The sequence below is a fragment of the Haliotis rubra genome, unplaced genomic scaffold (assembly GCF_003918875.1).
Source record: "Haliotis rubra isolate DU_JTF1 unplaced genomic scaffold, ASM391887v1 Scf99, whole genome shotgun sequence".
NCBI lineage: Eukaryota > Metazoa > Mollusca > Gastropoda > Lepetellida > Haliotidae > Haliotis > Haliotis rubra.
Genome location: NW_025767734.1, coordinates 114857 through 131256, shown reverse-complemented (window position 1 = coordinate 131256; position 16400 = coordinate 114857). Strand labels below are relative to the sequence as shown.

Sequence of the window (16400 nt, the reverse complement as noted above, 5' to 3'; positions counted from 1 at the left end):
TTGATAAGTAAATTCAGTACATTCAATGTATTTCCACCATCAAAGTTTATCAGTGCTGAATAATGTTAATTATATACACATGGAAGACTGCTGATACAACGGGAATAATCGCCAAGCGATGTTTCCTGCAGCCATGTTGGGAATCTGGTAACGTTACCAGCATCACCTTAGGTACAGTGAACATGCAATCAGTTGCCGAGCCTGCCAGAGAGCGACATGGCAAAGGTCACGTGACTAACAGGTAACAATATTATCTGTAGTTAGTGTTGGCCCGGGAAAGCGCCATTTCAATTTTTACCTTTTAATGAAATAGGAATGGCCCCTAAAAATAATAACAGCAGAGAACAGAAGAGAACAGAACTTTATTACACTCAGGCCGATATCATCTGCATACGAGGTGCAAATGACAAGAAATTTATAATGGCGGAATAGTTAGCTGGAAAAGGTTACAATTTGCACGATATATTTACAGAATTTACAGAGATTTTTAAAACAGATCTTTTAACATGTAGTGTTAAGAGTAACTTATTTGGTCTTTATAAAGGAAGCTGGCATATACATTGATCTTTTTCTAAAATATGTGCATTTAAGAATATGACGAAACTCTTCACCCACATCATTCATACGTTTTTGGAATTTTTTCACCTCTGAACTCCAGAGGTGAATAGCATTGGCACTTAAAATTGCACGAGTTGTATTTTTTAACCAGGAAGATGAAATAGGAGACTGGTTTAAGTTATGTATGGCTTTCGCAAAGTTATTACAAATATGCTCTATACATGAAATCCAGCTACAGCTGTGAATACCTTGATTATGAAGATTATATACAATAGAATAAAAGACTGACGATAACTTAAATGAATTGTTTGTAACAATTTATACCAAAAAGTTAACATACGAGTTCTAAAAAAAAACCCAGAAAGTGGGACTCTACCTCATTCACCATAAAGCATATACAATGGGGTACTTTTCTTTACAGGTAAGAATTCTCATAAAACGTATGTACAATTCAATTTGTTTTAAATTAAACATATCCCCAAATTTCACAACTGTACAAGATTTGTTTCACCATTGAATGAAAGATAAAGTTGGCACATTCATAACTACTAGTATATCATGTCATTCCGGGAAGCCGGAGTAGTTACGAATGATAGTTGACATTGTATTGATAAGTGTAACATTCAACTTCAGCGTAAAACAAAATACATGGCTTTAGTAGCTTGTTGATAGATTTGATTTAGATAATAGAAAATGTTCTTTCAAATTAAAAAAAAAATAACTGCAAGATTTTTATACACAATAACAGTTTTCCTTAGGTTCAACCAACTGGTTGAAATATCCAATTGGGACATTCCCATTTATAAATGGTTGTTGCCCTAATAAATCCCCAGTCCAGTGTCACAACTGGAATGTCTAATGGGATGTTAACTAATCTCAGTTAATCTGACTATTGGGATGTCTGACAAATGGGAGGATACCTTAATCGATTACGTAACACTTAGCGATCCACCTACCCACATTTCGTGCAACTGTTCTCTATACAATGTTAATCTCAATGTCAAAACTGTTGTTTCTCCTACCTAACACATATTCATTTAATACATATCTCTGCAACCTCAGATACTGCTTGACCTCACCTACCTGGGGACAATCTCTAAAAAGAGTATAAATTTAAACACTGTCATGTCCACAAGTTATGAAAATCATAGCTCGCCTCACACTGACTGAAGTATCAGGGTGGAGATCGAGCAACCTGGGACTTGAGCATGATCATGTACAAGTAAGATATGTGGTGATGCACTGAGTGCAATGTTTTGTCGAAGTTGATTCCCATTGTCTGGGAATGCTTGAGTAACTCACGTTCAGCTGGGACATTGTTGCATTACACAGTCCGATGGGTCTGGAGCCCGGAGACGTCTCGCCGTGCTCCATTGTGTCAAGGGCATCGGATTTGAGTCAAGGCCTGAACTTCACGATGTTGTAATACAGCACATACTTTCACCGCACGTGCTTATTGGTCTAGGGCGCAACTATTTTGGTTTTCGCGGTGGGGAGTGGTGGTGTATTTCCTGTACAGAAAAGCCTCGGTTTTACTGGAATATATACTGAACCGCAAAAGAAACGCAAGTCAAAATCCATATCTATAAAAACTCTACTTTTGACAGAAAATGCATGAAAACAGGTACATAACAATCACTTCTTGCATGATTATTGGGACATGTCAGTCAGTGCATGGAAACATTGTAGGTTTACTTTGCATTAAAGACAAAATCGAAATTGATCCAACAAGTCAGTAGCGCGTATGTCCACCTCGTGCATTCTCTACAGCTGTGCACCGCCTGAACATGGAGTGAATCAGACGGTTGGCAAAGGCCCCCAGGGATTGCCGCACATGTCCGGATGATGGCTGCCTGGAGTTCTGCTGCAGTTGTCGGACTTCATTAAGTCGTCTCTGCAGCTCGTCCCAAAAAATGTTTGATCGGGTTTAAATCGGTACTGACAGCAGGCCATGGCAGTAGTCGGATGTTGTGCTGCTGGAAAATGCCCGAGTGACTCTAGCAGTGCGGGGCCTGGCATTCTTGCTGGAAAATGTGTTGCTGGTGCCGGACGAAAAATGGCACAACCTGGGGTTGGAGGATCTGGTCGATATAACGTTGGGCAGCGACTTCATTTCCCCGGCCTGGCCCAATATTTTGGAAGAATACTGGCCCTAATCTCCGATTCAGGCCAATCCCTGCCCATACCATAACGCTGGGACCTCCCCATGCATCAACTTCCATTACACATTCCTCAGCTCGTCTTCGCCATATTCGAACTCTGCCGTAAGCATGAGAAATGCAAAACTGACTTTCAGAGAATACCAGTCTCCACTGTTGATGACGCAAGTTTCGATGCAACGTAGCCCACTGCAGACGATTCTGACGATGTCTCGGTGTGAGGATAGGACGTCGGGCTGGACGACGACGACAACGGAGGTGGACTGCTCTGAGTCTGCGCCGAACTGTATCGCCGCTTATTGCTCGGTTGTGACGTCCAATAGTCTGTCGGGCAGTCTCGTTGGCAGATAAGAATCTATCCCCGATGTGCGAACGTTGAATGTGTCGATCTTGCCGTGGTGTTGTGACTCTCGGACGTCGAGGACGTTGGCGGTCAGCAGTGGTCTGTAGCAGCAAAACGTTCCTGAAGACGGTAGATGGTCGTTATGTGCACATGGAATGCCTTGGCAACATCTGCAACCCTGTCCAGCTTCAAGACGGCCGATGGCTTGTTCCCTCTGTTGCGTCGTTAACTTTGGCATTCTTGGTGGGCGTTTGTCGGGAGTGATTTCAAACTGATTTGAGGACATTTATATACCCCTATGTGTCCGTGACAAAATGTGCATCATGATTTTCATGAAAACTTCTGCAACCACATCCCACGGGCAATTCAATTGCTGCGTTTGGGCGATGTGCAATAGCCAAGAACAATCACCAAACAGAACCTGAACATTACAAAACTGTTTTTCCACAACAATGGTAACCAAAGTATAGTTTCACTATAATATTTAACAATGTTCTGTCCAATAATTATTAATTTTGAAAAACTTGCGTTTTTTATGCGGTTCAGTATACTTAGTATGTATGCCCCTTAATCTTGCAGTCGGTATGTGTCGAAACATTTAACGATCCAACTTTGTTTAATTTTGGAAAATGTAATCGAGGTCTCACACGTGTTGAAAATGCTAATCTCAAACCAACATCAAGCTCCTCTCCTTTGAAATGGTTTGTCCCCGATGTCGTACTATAAAACACGGATTCCTTGACACCTGTCACGCTTGTCGATTTATCGCATCGTATCCTCGTTATTACCATCATTCTACGCATTTTCAGCTATGTTCAGTTTCTTTAGTTCTCCGACAGCTCAGGGACCCCAGACTACCCGACCAATCAGGGACCCCAAGCAACCCAAACTATCCCCAGACAACCCAGACCAACCAGGGACCCCAAGCAACCCAAACTATCCCCAGACAACCCAGGGACCCCAGACAACCCAGACCAACCAGGGACCCCAGGCAACCCAAACTATCCCCAGACAACCCAGACCAACCAGGGACCCCAGGCAACACCGACGTCGCAGGCCGGGACCCAGGGATCGACTCCTTTTGCCAACCCAATGACAACCGCACCCACAGCGGTACGTGGAGGTACAACGACAATGAATGTGTAAACACGATATTTGTTAAAATGTTTCTGTATCATTCATCCAACTTGTTCCAGTTCTTAACACACCTACGGTCTTATTCCTATGTACATCTAAAATAATTGTGTGCCTTACACAAGGTAGTGGGTAAAAGCACTGGTAAGAGTTCCGCCCGTAACCCCCACTTGAAATGTATTCTATTTATTAGGATTATTTCGAGGGTTTAGGGTTAGGTATAGGCTGTTTATAAAAAAAAGACAGCCAGATATTCTCGGGCATATGATTAAAAATAAATACGGGTGTTACGGGCGGAAATCTTTCCAAAGCACTGACAAGTAAGCATGTATGAACGTGCGTAACCAATGATAGATCATATGAGGCCGACACTTGAACCTTCAGTCAGACAATATACCGATATAATATGGTCTCTGCCTTTCACGGATTGTATGACCAATGTGCAGACTGATGGCAGTGTCAGTGACTGTACGGTCCGGACTCATATGGCAGAGTTATTGCGGGGTGCGCAGTTACACTATAAACAAAGCGGAGCAAGTCAGTAATCGTTTACATGAACACGCACTTGAATATAGATATCCAAACTGATAATTACAGTGGGTGACCCGTCTTATTTGTTGTGACAGCTTGTAGAAGCCCGGCTTCAGCAGCTTGAAGAGCAACTCAGATCTCCGGAGAACCGGCAGCTTAAACAGGAACTCGGCCGACTGAAAGCAAACCAAACAAATTAATGTTAACAGCGAGGGAGCAACAGTGATGCCTAGATGTTAGCACAAGTCGTGAAAGATTTCCGCCCGTAACCCCAGTCACATGAGTTTTTTTAAAGCATTCCATGCCTATGAATATAGGCCTGTGGTTTTTATAAAAAAGCCTAAACCTACAACCTAAACCCTCAACAAAAAAAATCCTAATAAATAGAATACATTTCAAGCAGGGGTTACGGGGGAGCTCTTACCAGAAGTCGTACATACGGCGTTAGCGATGTGTCTCTGCCAAATAAGGTATTCGATTATAGGTCAACTTGAAATAGCGTTTAGCTATTAACAACTACTTCACAATACATGCAAGTTGTGATCACTTCTTGGAAGGTTTTCCCCAATTACTTTTTTTAATCTGTAATTTGGGGACACATCCATCTTGGCCACCTAGCATTTCCGTCTTAATACGCCAAACAACATACAAGAGATAAAAGTACAGGTTTTCATGTGTGTATGTGCATAAGGACAAGCGTACAAGTTGTCGGTTCTGTATCCATTTGGTTTTACAACAGTCCGCAAACACAGCAACGTCAACGGCTTCGGCATCTACATCAGTCAGCGTAGCCACTCAGACGGTGCCAAATCAGAGTCAGATTACTTCTTATTTATGGTAAACAAGCATCCATATACCCCACACTTAGAATTAGTTATATAAGGACGCTAAAAATGTTGAACTGCGCGTGGCGGTGCTGTTACACCTTTGTTGGATTTTAACCTAACCAAGAAATCAGTTTAGAGGAATTAGAGATATTGTTACTGTATCACAGTTGAATTTAGTTAAAATATATATAGTTCCATTATGTGTTGTGGTACTTTCATGTATTTTTAACCATATAAATTTCAATATTCAGCAACACCAGCTTTGAGAAAATTAAAATTCACCCCTTGGCGAGTTATTTTAACGCTTAAGCCGAGTTAAAGTTAAACCGAGTTGTGTCACACTTAAACTTACTTTTTTTCATTTACAATATCCAAAACATGAAAAAACATTTGTGAGCAAAAGTAAATATTTTGCCAGTTTGGCGAACAGATTTTCTTCATCCTAAGCATATATTCATGATAACGTCATGTTGAATTGTCAAATCCTTTGTTTCTGGACTTCCGGGTTTATTGAATTGTGACAGTTATTGTTAAATGTGACCGGGCTGTTTCTTATTTACAATTCATGCCTGTCTTAGGGTTCATTACAAACATCTTACTGAAAACATTCATTTCAATCACCTAGAAGTTCTGCCTAATTCGGTGTACAAACTGAACTAGTGCAGCAGTCTTAGTGTGTAAATGCTATGGAGTAGACTTGATGAAGATTATACCTGCAGATTGTCCCTCCATATCCGGCATTGGCTTCCGTCTCGATCCCCGTCTTCGCCTCAGCATCGGCCTCGACCTCGACCTAAAAAAGCTAAACTAAATTAACTTACTTTGGTCTAAACAAAGAACTAAACGTGGCAGCTATTATCAGTGAGAAAATTATGAATGATTTACAATGAACTAAACGGGATTCTGTTAAGGTGAAGAAAATGAACTTTGAAATGAAACCGCTAAATACCGCTAATTGTCTATGCTCAAAACCACTACAATATTCTAATACAAGTACAGCAATGTAACGCCACAATAGCCAACTGAACCTACAAGTCTAACAACGAAATCAGCCCTTCTAGTCTAATGCCTACAACCGACTGGAACGAATAGGCCGGTGTATCGTTTCCCACCGTCTGATATACTCCAAACAACTTCGTATTTCACGTGCACTCATACCCGTCTCCGGGTGTATTCATGCGATATGACCAGTTTGCACTGGGTGCGTTTGAGCGAGCAGTTTTTATGAAAACCCAAATGTCTTCAGAACAGATCACATTCTGTTTTGTCTGTCTTGTCCTGGTGGCATTATTTTCAAACTATTTTATACCTTCAGTTGCTCATCTGTGACGATCCGGGTTAGAATTGTTTTTAGTCACCCTTGCTTGTCGTAAGCGGCAACTAACTAGATCGGGTGGTCAGGATCACTGACTTGGCTGACGATCGTATTCCAGTTGCGTAGTTCCATCCTCATGCTGTTGATCACTTGATTGTCTGGCCCAGACTCGATTATTTACAGCCCGCCGCCATATAGGTGGAATATTGCTGAGTGCGGAGTTGAACAACCAACCTCCAGTTGCTGCGATCTATTGTCTTACTTTATATTGTGTTGCTCACAACTGATTTAGCATTTAAACTGATCTCACACTAGTTTTAATTAATCTGTCATATTGCTATAATGTCCTTCGCTTACATCATTTTAATAAGTCTATATACATGTATTTATTCTCAGTATATGATTATCTTGACGATATGGCTGAAATAGTGCCAATATCATAATATGACTATTTTACTATGCTTTGTTTTAAATGGATATTTGCACTATTTGAAAATATCTCTAACAGTAACCTCCGAGCGTATGAATATAAGGCTAATTCTTCGAAGAGATTGTCCTCAGCTGTGTTAACAATTATACACAATCTACACATCTGTTTATACATCTATACATGTTTCCGTCCTGATATCTTTCATTACCTGTTATTACATGTTCACTATACTCTTACTACTTCAGATGTTGTTACAACAGAACAGGCAACATGTATTCGACAACGACAGCTACAGCAACAACATCGACGACGTTAGGGCATCAGACCGCTAACTCTTGACATCGATGTGTCCTACCTTCATTCGCTAGCCCCAGTTGCCTTCCAGTCGCCAGTCAACAGTTCCAACGTTTTGTCAATGTCAAGCCCACAATGATTCTTTCCTCCTCCACTGTTAGACACCACTTCAACCTTGTGTCACCTCTCCAGATGCAGTAAGTACGACCGTTAAACATGAATCATACGGCAGGAATTAATTCTCCTCGGCTAAGATGTTTCGTCTTGGATCGAAATTGAGCTTCTGCGTATCTTACCTGCACAGCTCTTGACTTGGTGTTCTGACGAGTATCCCGTATGAGCGTACAATCAGCAACACCTGTCAACTGCTCATCATGTTTGTATGTAAAGATAAACGCAATAATTGAAATAATCCTTTATCAAAATATTGCTTCTTCTGGTGTGGTGACAGTCACGGCTACCTTCTCCAACACTCCTGCCACCTTCACCGCTTCATGTGCAGGAACTGATACCTTCATATACTCCATATTGACCTCTCTTCATACACTATGTCCTCCATCTCCACATGTTGGTACTAACCCCATCTGTTTTGTATGTACACCTGGCACAATCGTCCACTTACAAATCCTTGATTGATGTCTTGTGAGTAGTCACTGAGTACCTACTGATGACTCGGCAGCTTTGAGGTGTTGATGGGTCTTTCATGTTTCATGGCTCACATTCCTACCTGAAATACCCGCTAACACCTTCTAGTTGAACGATGACTCGGGTAACTTCTATTTGAACGCATATTGTATGTCTGAAAAAATTGTAAATTGCCTAAAAAATCATTCAGTATACTTCATGGTACAAGTCGAAAACGATCATTCCTAACCATGTGCGGTGCTACAGTATGTTGGCATCATCGCCCTTCCTCAAAGTTGTATGAGGTGAGTTTCATGCTTCCCTTGTTTGATTTTTACAATCAGTTAAACTGTTCTCAGCAACCTTTTTACAAGATATCGAGGACTTTAGTCTTTCTTCTCAAATGGACAAACCTGACAAATTTTATTCTAAATAATTGTTCATGGCTTTTTTTTAAATGACATTGGATCAAAATCTATCCATTTACAGCCCTTGCCACGGCTGTGCACACCACGTCCACGAAGCGCATCTCCGCTCTTATCTATGGTGTGTAATAAAGCCCATACCTGCAATAGCTAAATAAGTCTCGAAGACTGGAAATGTTTAGACGTCACTATATTGCGACTACATTAATAAACAACACTTGGAAAATAACATCCCTCATATTATTCATACATACTATCACGCGAGTGTTTCACAACAACATATCTTCTATTATGAAGAGATTTCATGGAGTCGGCCTTCTCCCGGCGCAGTCGCCGACATTTCAGTTCGGTGTTTGCCTATTTTGCCTCAAAGTTCAACTACGCCTATATTTCCTGTATAGTCTCTAGTGCAGGGCTCTGTACCATATTCTTGTCAGGTAAACATGCACCAGTCCCAATCTGGTGACTTGTCCGTTTATCATTCTACCATCCTCTTTCTCTATATGTCCAATTCATATATTACCTTAATATTGCTGACTGCATCAACTTTCACTCACACCTCAAACAATCACTATGAACCTAAATTTCGTTATTTGACACTGCACACGGCAATATTCAAGCTATATAGCGGCAGCCTAAATTTGAGAAAGGTCCACACAAGTTAATTGATTATTATGGTTCTTTATTGAAATATCTCAATTCCGAAAAACTATAAATAATACTGGGTTGGGTTTTGTTTTCAGATACCAAGAAATTGTTCCTTCTCGAACACTTCTGCGACCTGAACCGCTTCACATGCAGGAATTCATTCCCTCTGATACTCACAATATCCATGAATAAGTAACCAAAAGCAGTTTCTGTATAAAATTGTATTCTATGCGAACTTAGACCAGTTACAATATCCTATCGCGGAAGTAAACTATTTCGGCAATTTGCTACTAGTTCCCAGCTTGATCCAAACATTACATGTTAATGCAATCTGTTTTGAGTGTAAACATGAAATGGTCAACCACTTACAAGCCCTAGGTAGTGTCCCGTGAGTACCTACTGATGACTCGGCAGCTTTGAGGTGTTGATGGGTCTTTCATGTTTCATGGCTCACATTCCTACCTGAAATGCCCGCTAACACCTTCTAGTTGAACGATGACTCGGTTGTCTTCTCAAGCATCTTCTGGGTCGCTTGTACTTGGTGAACATCTTTTAGCATATGGTTTCAAAGCTTTTTGCAAGAACTGATTGTTCTGAGGTATTTCACTGTAGTTTCTTTATAAATATCAAATTACCTTTGGCTGAGCAATCACCACATATGAAAAGTTATTATCTTTGATAATGAGTTCGAGACGCCTCTTCCTAATCATGAGCGGTACAACGACATGGTGTTGGCATCTGTCACTAAGATGGGTATATGAACAGAATCAGCTGATAAGGTTAGTATTAAAACTGAACTAATGTATGTAATTGCTACAAAATATAAGGCTCCCTTCACCTTCCTACTGCAATTGTCTACGCTCCGGTCTCCATCTCTAATGATCCACCATCTCTCTCAGACAGGCATTTTCTCCAAGGTCAAATGTCGAGGAATGGACTCTCTCTGCTCGCACCTGTCAGTGAAGACAATACAACAACTATTATCAGCATTATCAGCACGATGGAGATAAACATATCAACTGATGTCCTTGTCAAACGTCTTCAATTCAAACTCTGTACCTTGTTGAATTATACATCGCTAGTAAACTTAATTCTTACTAAGTTCAACATAACAGTTTCGCGCTTGGCTCAAATAGGACACCAGCCTTATTGTCAGTGTTTCATAGCACAATCACCTCATAGCAACCCTATTGTTTGGCAACACTAGTTACCTATGTTCTGTTACCACTTACTCAAACAGTCACATGAAATGTATATTGGTCTCTATTGGGAGGATGGGTACATACAGGCGTAGTTGAGCCATGCTGCCCTGGATGTATACATTCAAATACAAATAAGCACAGACTAAACGTCAGCGTTTCTCTAATGTGTATAATTTAATGTCCAGTGTGCTCTTTACACCTGTGGACCGCCTCCGTGGTGTAGTGGTTAGAGCGTCCGCTCGGAGAGCGGAAGGTCGCGGGTTCGATCCCCGACCGCGTCAAACCAAAAGACGTTAAAATATGGTACTTGTTGGTCCCTGCCTGGCGCTCGGCATTAATGGGTACAACAAGGACTGGTCGGCTCAGAGTCAGTATAATGTGTCTGAGTGGGGTATTCATGCTTCACTGCGGCATGGTATCTCAGTGGGCTAGCACTATAAAACCAGCTTCAGTCTGGGCTAGTACACGTATACAAGCAGCCGCAGATACACATACACACGCATGCACGTCGTCATATAAGCGAAATATTCTCAAGCACGACGTAAAACCCAATTTCACCTCACCTCACCTCTTTATACCTGTTAAGGTTCACATACAGTCCCAAATTCTCCCTTCGTTGCTTATAATTATAATACTTTTATTCGGCATCTGTCAGAAGAATGAATATATACAGATGTGGTTGAGCCATGCTGCTCTGGATGTATTCATTTGATACCTTAAAACAATCTTTGTAATTCAAGTTGGGAGTCTTAAAAGGATTACACTTTATGTAAGTCAGTTTCATGAAAACGTTCAACATATCTTTGTTAACAATTTCCCATTGTAGTTGCAAATACGATCACCAAAGCCGAATTCAGTCATATTTACGTTACTAAAGGGGTGACATCATAGAACAGGAGATTCAGCAGTTTCAGTTCAAGCTGACATTGCCAGGTCTGTACTGATATTTTGGAGCCGTTAACTTCACAACCTCGTTAAAACTTTGACTATGTCCATACGCCAAGCCTGTTTCCTTATAAATGATTTCATCCCATTGTTCACCAAACCTGAGTCACATTGAACGAACAGTGTTGAATAGACGTTTGTATACTACGTATCTGCATGCTATCTGTAAATTTGGTTTTCAATAAAGTTTAATGATTAAATTCATCGTTTTGTTAACTTTAAACCAGATCACATGTCGTACCAGGAGTCGTCGATCGTCAGGTCGAATTGCACATTTGTGAGCATCACGACCCTGACCGCCCGGTTTACTAATGCCAAACATGTTCGATTGCCATCCCTTCAGAAATGTTAAATACGTCAAGATATGACTGAAACGCTGTACACAACGGCGTCACCCTCTTCAGTAGTGTGCTATTGCTTAGCAGGAGACTTCAGTGGGTTAGTATAGTTTTACGCCGCTTTTAGCAATATTCCTGCAAAATCGCGGCGGGAAACACCAGAAAATGGCTTCACACTGTACCCATGTGAGGAATCGAATCCGGGTCTTCAGCGAGACAAGCGAACGCTTTAACCACTAGACTACCCCACCGTCGGTTATTTAAGTAAAAACAGGACACTTGCAAACTGTAACCTTGATAACCTGAAACAACAAAATGTGCTACATATGTAGCAAAATAATGAGTCTTGGAAGCCACATGAGGTGGAATTTACATCGTGATCAGCCACGTTCTTACGTCTGGACATTCTTTGTGAACCGTATAGGAAAATGATATCAGTTTGGCACAGTTTGGCACATTTATATTTGAGGCATCAATTTCCGTGTTTGAATATTTCAGATTCAGGAACGTGCGATCATGTTCGTGATTCAGTCCTTTCTGGTTTGGCACACGTTACGAAGCAATATCAAGAACTAGACTGTTAGGTCGACACTGTCTGCAGATCCACAACCCATCAGAAACAGTTGCTTGAGTCATTTCATTTCTTTGTGGTTTGTTCTCACCTCAGACCCTTCATGTGACCATGGCTGCGTCAACGCCTTTGGGTTGCTGGAAACGGATTCAATATTTTGACGGACCGCCTCCGTGGTGTAGTGGTTAGAGCGTCCGCCCGGAGAGCGAAAGGTCGCGGGTTCGACCCCCGACCGCGTCATACCAAAAGACGTTAGAATATGGTACTTGTTGGTCCCTGCCTGGCGCTCGGCATTGATGGGTACAACAAGGACTGGTCGGCTCGGAGTCAGTATAAATTGTCTGAGCGGGGTATTCACGCTTCACTGCATCATGGTATCTCAGTGAGCTAGCACTATAAAATAGATTTTATCCGTTATGAAAATAGAACAGGTTTTGCATTTTTATGTCACATAATTAATATGTTTATGATTCGAAAGGAAAATGTCCATTAACCTTTCTGAACATTGTTTAGAGTTTGTAAATGAATCTTTGTCTTTATATAGAATGTTAAGTTATAATATGGGGTACTACAATAAAAGGGGTTATCACCAAAACATGCTGTCATGGTTTAGGAATTGCCGTCACAAAGGGTGTGTGAGACCCCTTTTAACCGTCAAAACAGAACAATGCAGATCAAAATAAAATAAAAATAAATAGATAAATACAAATTTGATTCAATTTTAATATCAACATTCATCATTAAAAAAGGGGTGCATTCATTTTCACCCGAGTTTCATTTCATGTACATGTACATGTAATATATCACCTGTTATGATTTCACGAATTTGAACAGCAAATCAGCATCACAGTGTCGTGTCACTATCGGGATACACTAAAAGTTTCACGAGAATATCACACGGAAAATAAGTCAACTAAAAGAAGTCCTTGATACATGTCTGCTTGGGTTTTAAACAAAATTTCAAGTCCTTTTCTCCGACATAATTTGCTAGCATGGAGAATCCTGTCAACACTGTTGTTCCATCAGACTGTGACAACACCAACTGCCTGATAACTTCAAGGGCATCACGGTATCTCTATTCTATAGTTACAGGTACAATTCAGATACATGTGTGAGGTTTGATTTGTTTTTGACTGCCCGGGCCAAGTCGGACTGAACAGAGACTAAACACTTTTGATTGAGGCTATGTTGGGAATTGAGAGAGAAAAGGGCTTCACTTTAACGAACCAGTTATCTGTACATGTGGCATTTTGTGACATTACAACGGAATATTTAGGTAGATATAATACTAATTTATGGATTTAAACACAATTCAAGATACACGTGTTAGGTTTAAGGTGCTTTTCACGGCCCGAGCCAACCGGACCGAACATTAGTGGCGGAGATTATATTGAGAGTTTGGGGTAGAGATCGTTTCATTTACAGGTGGACATGCATTACATTCGATGAACAGTGACCTTCTGGGGTGGTATTTGGATATAGATGTAAAAAACATTTTCGGTCCGACGGAAATGTGTATCGGGATTGACTGAAGTATTTGTGCGTTATACATCCTGTTCCGTCTTCTGAGGGTTAAGCGATTTACTCATAATATAGTGATTATGGTTCGCGTTTGAGGCTTCTGGGTGATCACTATTATCATGAGTGTATCCTGCATTAATTAATTGTAGGCATGGTTTTTGATAATTGATTTATTAGCCAATGATATAGTTGGCCCGTCTTGGCCCGGCCCGGCCCGAGTTTTAGGCCATCCCGTGATAAATGTTGAATATGATATCAGTAGTGTATCTGCAGTTAAAGGCTCTATGTATTCCTTCTGGCGAAATACAGTTCGAGCAGGGACAGGAAGAGCAACACCGTCAGTGGCTTCCGGAGCCTGTCTATATAGTGATACACTTCACCATCATTGTTTCAGTATTCCCGAGAGCATCGTCACTGTTCCGTGACTCAACACTTAATGTGTATATACTAGAACGCTATCTGTCATGGCACGGCATCCGCCTTACAGCAGAGTCAGATCGCGTGGGGACCCTGGAGATGAGTGAGTGAATTACGTTTTACGCCGCTGTTAGCAACATTCCAGCAATATCACGGCGGGGGACACGAGAAATGGGCTTCACACATTGTACCCATGTGGGGAATCGAACCCGGGTCTTCGGCGTGACGAGCGAACGCTTTAACCACTGGGCTACCCACCGTCCCCTGCTTGAGACGACATGAAGTTAGTAAGTGAATGGTGTTCTACAGACCGCATCAGGGTGTGCCGTCTTTTTCACGATAAATTAACCTGCGAAGATAGGTCCTTGTCATCGTCGGAGCAGCAGATTCATTGTGGACCTGTCGTGTCTCCATGGGATGTACAGAGTTGTTTTAAGCTATTTGAACATAATTTTATTATCTAAACGTCCCGTCAACGTCGTCTGACAGGAAAGCCCGAGGTCATAAGGATCGTTCACGTTTATCGAGTCCGCACCCCTATCTCCTATATGACTTAGCCAACTTCTGGTGTTTCCCGCTGTGACATTGCTGGAATATTGCAAATGGCGGCACACTTACCCTGAGACGTTTTCCACGTTGGTGCCCACGAGCATGGTGGGCACTGAAAAAACAGTGATCAAGAGATTAAAACCCCAGAACGGGAATGTACCATGTCTGGAATTCCTGGCCAAGATTACGAAATGAATTGCATCCGTCCATTATTGGGTCCACAGTTTTCTGTCCGTGATGTCAACATTGACACAACTACATAACGATAGTAAAGCTATGGCCCCGGGGTCAGCCGCCGTGCGAGGGTCAAGTCCTAACCAATACATGTACTCTCTATTTATCCCTGAAGCTAATCTGTGTCGGCCTGGCCCGTACACACGCGATGTCACGAAGGGGCCAGCAGGTAATTGTGTGTAACACTTGTATTGAGGCTGCATGAAGTGTTCAGCGGGTAATTGTGTGTAACACTTGTATTGAGGCTGCATGAAGTGGCCAGCGTGCAATTGTGTATAACACTTGTATTGAGGCTGCATGAAGTGGCCAGCGTGCAATTGTGTGTAACACTTGTATTGAGGCTGCAGGCAGCTGACACACACTGTCCTGCTGGCCATGGCAATAAACCCAGCTGCCGTTATCTAATTTGTGCTGACATATGTTTCCTGGATCTACACCACAATGCTTACCTCGGGAAAGATGTAAAACATAAAATTGATTGAGAGCTGAAAATATCATCTTACAGAATACGGATATGTTGTTCAAGCAGAGACCATATAGTTCATGGTGGTGTTTTTCAACGTATGTACATTGTGACTGTAATGATAGGTGGTTTTCATCTACGACTGGCATAACGACCCTCCTAGGGATATCTCATTGCTGACCCTCCCTTAATCCTTGTCACTGGGTCAGGACCCCGACTTACAACAAGTCCCCAGTAACCTGTGTACAACTGGTGACGACCAAACTAACACGTGACGCACCCAGGTGGTTTTCTTTGTTTATGGTGTATTGTCAATCCTTGGCTAAGAATAGCTTTCCACAAATGTAAATATCGGTTGTGATGGGACCGTCAAATCAGCTGGTATAATCAGAAGTTATCTATTTTTTATAAACAAACTGATGGGCTATTTATTATTTTTTTCGAATGGATTATACAGTATGTCTGTACACAACAGTACTTACTGTAGCAGACAAACCCCAGTTACTTTAGGGGCTTTAATACTACAGTCCGTTTGAGTCAGAAACGGACCGATGAATTGCAAATTTTATCATTGTACAAAATTGCCACATAAATATAAATAGTACACATGTTTATCATTTACTAATGCCTAACAGCTTTCTTATATTTGAAAATTTTCCGGACTCCACCAAAAAAGTTCTTTAAGATACTATCATTAAAATTTTGACACAGTTCACTATTTGTTACGAGGGGAGGACTGCAGAGAAAGGGACAGCCAGGTGTGCGAGAAAGGATGGAGACGGCACAGCACAGGCTAATGAATCAATAACTTGGTGGGCACTTGTGCACGTGCTTCTCTAACACCTGGCTGCGATTGCAATTCATCGGTCCGT

General features: G+C 41.5%; 1 long non-coding RNA gene across 1 annotated transcript; it reads right to left on the bottom strand.

The window, feature by feature from the left end:
- Positions 1–4727: 4727 nt before the first annotated feature.
- LOC124265638 lies at positions 4728–6666 on the bottom strand. The gene is made up of 3 exons (XR_006895497.1): positions 6585–6666; positions 6266–6345; positions 4728–4901 (listed from the first exon to the last, which is right to left on the bottom strand). It is a non-coding gene; the product is annotated as an uncharacterized LOC124265638 (long non-coding RNA).
- Between the last annotated feature and the right edge of the window lie 9734 nt (positions 6667–16400).